Raw genomic sequence first — 9,573 nt, forward strand, 5'->3', positions numbered from 1 at the left:
TCAGCAGTGGGAGTACAGACCACTGGGACAGGCCAAGCACTTAGGAGCGCCACGGGTGCTGGACGCACTGGGGTGGAAGGAGGACCTCAAAGGGCAAACCTCTGCTGATAGATGTTATGGCAGTTCAGCCACCCTATTAAAGGAAATGGCAGAAAAGGATAGGCAAGAATTTCAAGCAGAGGAGCCTTGAAGCTGTCTTACATGGATGGCTTCCTTTTGAGCCAGGAGCTACGGAAGTGTGAAAAAAAGATTTAAAGGGACTGAGGGGATGGTGTGGGAGGCAGCTGCAGACCTTGAACCCAAGACACCTGGAGGGAGCCGAGCTGGTGCTCCAAAGTGGAAAACAGGGTCTCTGCTCTTCTGCTGCAGCGAAAGCTGGCATTCCCACTGGACACTATCTGTCTACAGTCATGGGTAGCATACAGATATGATGCCCAATTCCTGACCTTCAATGACCTATCAGATATCATTGGCCAGTTTTCGCCGAGCCAAGATCAGAGCTCTGCTGCATCATCACCTGTGGAGGGTAGAAGAGTGAGAGGGGAGGCAGGGGCACCAAAACTTTGCTGGCAAGTTCATACTTCAACATGTATGTGAGTCAGGAGCTTTCCATGGAACATTTACCATTACCCAGCTCCTGATCAGGTGGCTGTGCAGTGCCCAAAGCAGAGGAAAAGGTGACTGGCTCCCCCACTCAATGAGACTGATGCTCACATACACCAGTGGATCTAACCTGACACATAATTGCCACAAAGGCAGGAGTGGCTGTCCTCTGCTGTCTTCTCCTTTGGATCTGTCCTAATACTTAGTCCCTGTGTCCAAGTGCAGCTCTTGATATTGCAGGTGGAGTCGTGTTTGCTTCTGCTTCTCCAGGGCTCTGCTCTGCTACTCCAGCCACGGCCACAACGAACTTTACATTAAGCAAGGCTTGCTGGGGGCTTCTGACTTGTAAGCACGAGGGCTCAAGCTCCACAGAACTAGATGCTGCACCATGTGGGAGGTAAGTTACCCCTGAGCATACAGATGCTGGTCGGTGATAATCACAGGAGAAAGTAGGTCCAAACAGGTCAAATAATTCTCTTGAAACTGTTTATCTTAGTTTCATAGTAATTGCCTGGCTGGCTTGATTTCTGCTGCACGAAACCTTCCCTCCCCCTTCAACATCATCTACTCTCAAACATATTCTAACAAGCCTCCTCCCCTCTTTGCTGTCTCCCTAATTTTAGATGCATCTGCTTTTTGAGTACCTTTGCCTAAAAGCAACCAGATATTGTCAGAAAATGCTTAATAACACTCTGAAAACCACATAGCTTTAAGGTATTACAGCTGCGTACTCCAAAAATGATTAATTCAGAAGGCATTAGTCATGTGTGGCCATTTAGGCTACAAAAGATATGAATGAAATGGATTTTTTAACTTCCTAGGGAATAGCCTTGCTTTCCATACTCCTATACGCAGTGTTCCCAATGTCGTTAATCTCTGCTCTTCTGTAAACCCATTGATTCTGTCTGGTGTATTAACACTTGAGTTTGCAAAGGCTGTTCCCTGCACAGTGTCTAGAAGAGTTACACCCGTTTGATCATGATGTATCTTTAAAAGGAGCATTGGAGGGGGTGGCATGGGGGGGAGGTCTGCAGGAACTACATAATGACTGTGCAGAATGAGCTAATTTCCCTATCATTCCTCTGCTGGGAATGTGCTCTCATACCTCACACAAGAGCAAAGCTGTGACAGCGTTATTTGCAGACAGGCACCATGGGGTAGATGTTTTCCAATGCACCGAAAGGATCTGAGATCATAGGCACCCTGCCAGATTGCTGGGATTTAGTGCACTGCTGTGGCTGCAACGCAAGAGGCAGAAGTGCCAGCGAGGCTAGAGCTAGTTGCCTCAGGTACTGGCAATCATGTAGCAGGGGCAGCATGGAGGGCTGAACAAACTGTTTGAAAAGCTGAGTAAATATTCAAATAGTTAACCCATGATGCTACAGCTGGACTACTAAGAGTGTCACAGTTGATTTCAGCTGTGCTGCATCACGTTGCAGCGGCTGTGGAGCAGACCTTCTCCCCCCTCTTTGCACCACTGTGGTGCTGATACAATCTTAGTCTGAAGAAAGATAAAAGATATAACATGCTGGCCAATCCAGAAGTGGCTCATTTTCTAGAATATTTTTATTGTGACAGCGGAAATAATATATGTGTTACAAGATAGTGAATAGGAAGCATTTCACTGAAACAACTGTTGTTTACATTAAAATCAGTATTTATATATCCTTCATTTGTCCTTTTTTTCAAAGAAAAATCTAAATTAAAAGACTTGGGGATAGAGAAGATGTCTCCTCACACTCACTGTTTATTACTGCTTGCTGCATTTCACATCATCGTTGTTCTTTAAGCCCAAGGCCATTCCCACTCTCCCTCCTCAACAACGCATCCACTTGACGTGTCTCCTATCACTGCTCCTTGTTTCCTTCTGCACTTCAGCACAGCGTATGCTTGATTTAATTGTTTTTTAAACACTAACTCCTCCATACTAAGAAGAGCAACCTTGTGCCTCTACCATAGAAGTAGCCTTTTTATTTTGCTGTTGTGTTAGTAAATTAACCAGCATTTCACTTCTCCAGTATCATGGCAGATAAGATGATTATAAAGGCTTTTCCAAGCAGGCTTTGAGAACAATTAAACATAGAGTTGCAAAGCATCCTAATTAAGGCACTAATTATTGCCTAATAGGCCTGGCAATCCTCACAGTACTTAATATGTCATCTTCTTCCTATCTCTTAAAGCCAATAATCTGCAAACCACCACTATATTGGAGCGTTATATTTGCTATAAATTATGTCAACTTGGATCACACACCCCCCTTTTTCTTAAACAATGTTTGGCAGCCAACTGAGTGTGGAAACTAGACTGGTTTACATTAGTCAGCAGTACATTTAAATCATTCTTACCGAATGATTTATTGTGGATTACAAATTCTTATATGGCATTTTAAGTTAATGATTAGGCCAAGTAATGTATCACTAAAATGATTGGGTGCATATGTATTTTGCTTCGATGATTCTAAATTTCTCTTTGGTTTGGAAGACTTTCCTACTCTTACTTTCCCCAGTTGAAGGAAAAAAAATATTTTTAAGAGAAAAGTGTAGAAGACCCCAACATTTCTGCCTGTCTTCTCCAACTATTGCTTAAGTCAAGAGGATTTTCCTCCCTGCAGAAGAGTCAGGTCATGAGGAGACACTGGTAAGTTGGTTAGTGCTCTCCAGACAGATATTGGCAGGTGTCAGTATTGCACAGCATTTCCACATCTTACTGTGTTCCAACGACAGGAGGCAAAGCTGGAGGGAAAAGGATGAAGACTTTGTATCAAATAAAATAGTGAATGAAACATCTGGAAAGATAAAATGTTATGGCAAAATATGTAAAGCGGAGTACCTCACAGGAAAAAAAAAAACTGTACTCATTCTCCATGCACAGACATTTCTGCAGATTTCTGAAAATTGTGGGTGTCCTATGACAGTGGAAAAAAGGGATTTTCTGACTCTGTCTAGCAAGTGGACTTTGAAACCCAAGTGAGAGAAAGGTAGAGCACACTAATAAAACACGGGCTGTTGCACTAGATGCTCACAGGTGACTGGAATCCTTAAAAAGAAACAGTGACATAAAATAAATTATTTGTTTATTATCCTGCAAGCGCTGAAAGATAACAAGCAACTTCGCATCTACAACATAAATGAAAGAAGGAAGACAATTATCTCTGCTTCGGAGGCAATAAAAATAAAGGAAACCATTCATCAGTGCAAAGTTACCTGTGTGTAACTGCATGCAAATCAGGACTTGTGGCCCTAACCCTGTAGCCTGTTGCATGCAAACAGCTGCACAGTTGGTTTCACTGGGCCTGTGTGTGGCTCCAACGATCCATTCACATGAGCCTCATGCTTGGCATACCAAAAATAGGCAAGGTATGCATTGCATACTCATTTTGGCACCAATCACATCTTTCATCTGCAGTTTCAGATGGTTGACAAATAACAGACAGGATTACAGCAACATTTATTTCATTTATTAAAGCCCTTAGGTCTTACTCAAAGCATATAGTGAATAAAAATAAATAAGTGCCAGAAATGAAGGAGTGATCTGATATTTATTATAAACTTCTGCTTGGACTTCCCTATCCCCTCCTCAGGTTTCCAACACATTCTGTAACAAATCAGACTCTGTACACTCCTCGGAGAAGTCTACCCCAGATACCACAGGGGGTGATTTCCACCATCATGACTCTTTCACTAAAGTTTTTGAAGAAAGCACCTCTCTCTTCCTGCACCAAAACCAGAGATGTTGGGTCTTCTTCCTCAGCCAATGCCAACACTCAAGGGATGACATGAGGAGAGAAGCATTTACTGGGACAAGATTTCAGATCATCAGACAAGGCCATTGCTTTGTGTTGGCCCTAGGACAAAACTGAGAACCACTGCCAATCATAAATCATATGCACAATGTTGTCTGGTAGAGAAGTAGGTTGAAGTGGATGATGTTCAGAAGGGTGTCCAAAAAGAGGGTTCAAGAGAAATCTAATCCTGAAGTGAAGCAGGGATAACTATAGCAATGTGAACCTACCTGGAAAAAAAAAATCACATATTCTCACCCCATAAAATCAAGAGATGCGATAAAATAAGGAATGAAAGCTGTCACAAACTAGGGGTGACACCAGTCAGTCTGGACTGAAATCCAGAATTCAGCCTAAAGTGCCCGAGTTTCCTATACAGTGCATACACACCCAAGAAAAGCGCCCAGGCAGTTATGAGATGAAGCACAGAGCTGTACAGAATGGGCTAACGAAGAATTCTGGGGGCAGGGGAGCATGTGAAATGCTACCTGACCTTCTGCAGTTTACGCACCTGATGGATATCTCTGTAGGAAGTTGTCTTCACCTACATGAGTATTATGGCCCAGTACCCCCTTTGAATCATGTGGTCCACACAGAGCATGGGGTTTATCTCAGGTGAAGGAAATGTTACCACTGGCTATATAGTTAAAAAAAAAAAGAAGTGGATTACAGCATTTTCTCTGGAAGTGGGAAGGATGGCTTCATTTCCCATCTTAGCCCAGTGGCTGGTGGCTCACACTTGCGTTTGTTCTATCCATAAAAGCACAGATGTTCCTCATTCCTCATAGCTGTATGGAGTGAAGATTTTAGGCTAACACAGTGAAGGAGCATCGCTCTAGCCTCATAACCAGCATCACTTGGAAGGCATGGGATTTCTGGGGTTTTGAGTCCTCTTCTGAGAAATTAAAAATAAAAGCATTAGATTAAAAGTATTAGCAGACCAGGAAGCAGGTACCAGAAATATAGCTGAATGCTTGAAAACCAAACACCCAGAGCGTGCTCCATCGCACTGAGTTTTGGATTAATTTCTGCAGTGCAGCTGAGCTTAAGAAGGGCGGTGGCTTAGATACTCTCATGACAAATGGGAAACATAGATTTCACCTAAGATTTTTCAGCCTCTGAGGCTGAGGAGGATATTGAACCCAAGTTTCTTATTTCTGTTTCAGTGTTATATATACAACGGGCTCCATCATTTAGTCCTGTCTTTCGAACTGGCATCTGGCAGCATATTTCATCCAAAATAAATTAGGTCCAAAGTGAGATCTCCCTGGTGTCTCCTGGATGAGCTTAGAAGTCACCTGCTCAGACAGGTCACATAGGGATCGGCTGGTTAGGGAGAAAACTGGCAAAAATTTAAATTAATATTTCAGGCTGAAACTGGAGTCTCGGTATCCACATTGCACTCATCAGCCCTTGGGGACGGAAGGGGGAAAGAGAAAGACTGTAAGTAAAAAAGACTAAAGTAACCTTTAGCAAAATTGTACAATGGTGCCCATAAAGACTGCAAGCCCTTCTACATGGGCAGTGACGCCCAGTAGTGACTGGGACACCCAGGTTTCTGGATTTTGAACAGACTTAGATAAGAGTGATGGTCTTAGGGTTCAGAGTAAAATGATTCAGGGTAGGGACTGTAAATGTAAACATCTGGAGAGTTACTCAGCAGCATAGTTAGGATTTTGCGGGACCCAGTGGGCATCCAGTTCTTTCTCAGCCCTCTAAATAAATTACCTATATATTTCATTGTATCCTACCCCAAGAGATTGCATAAATAGTCCAATGTTACACAACAGGATAGTGATAACAAGACAGCTCTAAGCATTAGACTGCTTTGCTTCTGCTTTCAAAAAGGTGCAGTTTAGTACATAAGAGCTTTGTCTGTACAACTCTGTCAGCTAGAAGAAAGACAATCTTTGCTAAACAGCCTCCTTATTAAGGCCCAAGACAAAATCTTCATGGAATTTATTTTTTCTTCCAGCTAAGACAGCAGGATTGAGCCTTAAAGTATCTTTGTTAAACTAGTTAATAGATTATTGTCCAAAGTAAACATATTTCAGTAAGTGCAAGACTGTTTTTTTCCTCCCTCTTTCCGTCTTTTGTTCAGCTTCAACTCAGCTATTTATGATTCATTTCATGAGACACTAGGTTTTCTCTCAAGGCACTAAAAAGGGCCAGAGCTATCAAACAGTTTTAGTGACTAGTGCCAACAAGGAACTGTTTTCCTCCATGCTATAAAACAGGCACTGTCAATAGACAACAACCGGCAATAAACTATTAAAAAAGGAATTTATGATGGCTACTTATTATCCTCCTGAAATAATGTTGTTACAAGGCTGCCCTTTCCAGTCCTCCGCACGGATCACATGGCAGATGTCTAACAAAGGGAAAGGCCCAGACCCGCAGGGACCGGCTGCAAACAGTCCAGGAATTGCCCCGCGTTACGTGGGCACACACTGCACCGGGGCTTCAAAGCAGCAGAGCAATTGTCCCACATTGGACTTAGGCTTGTAATACACGAGCACTTGATTTAAGGTGGGATCTTAATTAAATTATGTATAGCACATGTTGAATTGTTTTAATAGCTAAATATCAAATTATGTAGGAATGTCTATTATTGTTTTGCGAGGAATTGGTGAACCACAAGGATAAAATAAGAAATGGCACAAACCTCAAATGGAATCAGATCTGCCTCCTTTTTTAGATTTCAAAAAAAGTCCCAGTTCTAGTTCTTGTCCCTTCCTCTCCAACCCCATAACAGGCTTTCTTCTTTGCTGAAGTGCCTGCCTCTGTTAGGTTGACATTTGACTGTGATACGGATCTGTAATTGCTATAAATTGTGGTATACCACTGATATCAATAGAGCTATCCTATCTTTCTCCAATTAATGAACTGTTGCCTTCAATAAATATTTTAGAAAGAAGGGGGAAACGGTGCAGCTCGAACTTCAGCGTCGTTTGGATTGTCTCCTTTTGATCTGGACCTTCATCCAGTGTGCTTCTTGAATTCCCAGTATGTCAGACTGGAGACACACAGGCTGCGGTCAAGGCTGAATGCACCGCCCTGGGGGGATGTCTCCTAATAACGAGCGTCTTTCAGGAATGACGGAGAAGGTCCTAACGGTGTGTAGGGAAAAGAGGGGGGTGGTTTGAGAGCTTTAGGGGAAAGGAACTTTTGGGTTTCGAGAAGGAAAGCTAGGCTGGACTGAGAAAAAGAGAGAAAAATGAGGTGTGGAGAAATGGGATGGAAGGGGATAGTCACTGAGATTCAGATAAAAGACAAAATACAATTGCAGCGTCAAGATTTCTGAATGTCCTGGTCACCAGCGGCAGTGTTACCAAGGGGGGATTCTCCTCTCCCCCATGTCGCTGCAAACGAAGAGTAGTTGCCTGATATCCTGTTTCCCAGACAGTTCATCTGGGCAAAAGAAGAACGATATTTTGTAATAGCAGGTATTAGCCCCAGAACACCACACTTACTCTCAGCAAGGGACTGTTCCGGAGCTTTTAAATCCAGATTTGTTAATTTTATGAACTCCAAACAAAGAATGTACACCACAGAAAATCGGGAAATGGCATGCATAGAGACCTCAAACGAAAACGAACCATTTCACCATGGAGAAATTTTTACGAGTAGCGTCTCTATGCTACGAGCACTGGTGAGCATGAGTTAAAAATGCTCCTGAGATTATAATGCTGGGTTTACAACGTGTTCGGTTATTATTTCTCAGCGAAGGAGACAGCCCTGCGTGTGATTGTCTCTTGCTGGCTTCTTGACTTAACAACTCAGCTGTGTCAAGACCGCACGTCTACGGCGAGAGGAGCAACAATTAAAATACCAAGACCGTATGAGTAGTCATATACCCCGCAAAACCACTGAAACAAGAAGTTGCTCACTTCCTTCTAGGAGTGCCTGTTTACATTATGGCTTGTCAATAAGTTTCATAATAATAATAAGGCCACCTTTTATTTCCACAGGACCTTCCGCCCCTGCGACGCTCCCACGGCCCGCGAGCACCCACCCAGAGGGCCGGGGCGTGGGGGGGAGCCGAGCCTGCGGCCGGCCGCGCAACGAAACCTCCCCTTCCCTGGGAACCTCTGCAGTGAAATACGTTCGTTATTTGACTCTTCTTGCCGGCGTATGAATGGTCTAAAGTGAAACCATCACCTTTCATTTAGCCCAGAGAGGACCACAGTAAAAAAAATTAAATACTTAAAACCTGCAGTATTTCAGTATTTTTTAAGCAAGGGGCTTTGGAGGCAAGTAAAAAAGTGTTTAAGTGTGCACGAACAGAGAGAACCATTTAATTAAAAGCATGAAAGAGGACGAAAGACTACATTCGTTCCTGCTTTTCGGTAACATATGCCTGTCCTATAATTGCCTGTAAATAGCCACTGCAAAAGCAACTCAGATTAGTGGCTTTCTGGATGAGGGATGGAAACTCTGACGACTTTAGCTGTCGAAAACTTACATGAATTTGTGCTATATCGGGGCGGGGGGAAAGAAAGAAAAAAAAAGAAAACCAAACCTATAGAAACGCTGGGATATTTTTCCAATTATCACCTTGGCAAGATACAGTTTCGTACTTCCAAAGCCGAGCTCTCCCTCTCCAGCACGGGTTTTGCACTCTCCCAAATCTCTTCCACTTCCCTCCCTCCCTCTCCCGAGCTTTCCACGGGTGCGTACAAATCACCCACGAAAATGCCCCTGGGTGTCGCTTCGCGGTGCTCGGAGCCGGCGGGTGAGCGGATCCGTGCCAGAGACTCCCGCTCCCACCGCCGCAGCCCCTCCGAGGTACAGGCAGCGAAAGCCGCTCTCCTGGGCCACCCCATGTCCTCCACACAGCCTCGAAAACCCTTTTTTCCCGGTTAGAGCGGAGAGGTAGCCCTCTGCCAAGCGCCTCGGTAAGACGCCGCACATCTTAGGAGGGGGCTGCAGAGCGGTCCGTAGGGAGAAAGGAGAGGGTCGGAGGAGGACAAAAAGCGGGGATGTGCCCATGGGGAGCCCTGCGGGTCTCCTCGCAAGCCCGCTGCCCCCAGAGCGGGCACAGCCGAAGCCCCGCAGCGGCGACGTCCTGTGAAGCGTCCGCCGCTCCAGAGCCCGAGGTCGAGCTAGGGGAAAGCCGGGCTCCTCGCTGGGGGGCGAGGGGGGAGCGCTGGGCTGGGGGCTCCCTTTCCCGCCAGCCGCCGGCACCA

At 44.6% G+C, this 9,573-nt stretch overlaps 1 long non-coding RNA gene across 1 annotated transcript; it reads left to right on the forward strand.

Annotated features, from left to right (window-relative positions):
• The first annotated feature begins 5,645 nt into the window (after positions 1-5,645).
• LOC142075540 (uncharacterized) lies at positions 5,646-9,312 on the forward strand. The gene is made up of 3 exons (XR_012670910.1): positions 5,646-5,827; positions 7,296-7,500; positions 8,356-9,312. It is a non-coding gene; the product is annotated as an uncharacterized LOC142075540 (long non-coding RNA).
• Positions 9,313-9,573: the final 261 nt, after the last annotated feature.

The sequence above is a fragment of the Calonectris borealis genome, chromosome Z (assembly GCF_964195595.1).
Source record: "Calonectris borealis chromosome Z, bCalBor7.hap1.2, whole genome shotgun sequence".
NCBI classification, from domain to species: Eukaryota; Metazoa; Chordata; class Aves; order Procellariiformes; family Procellariidae; genus Calonectris; species Calonectris borealis.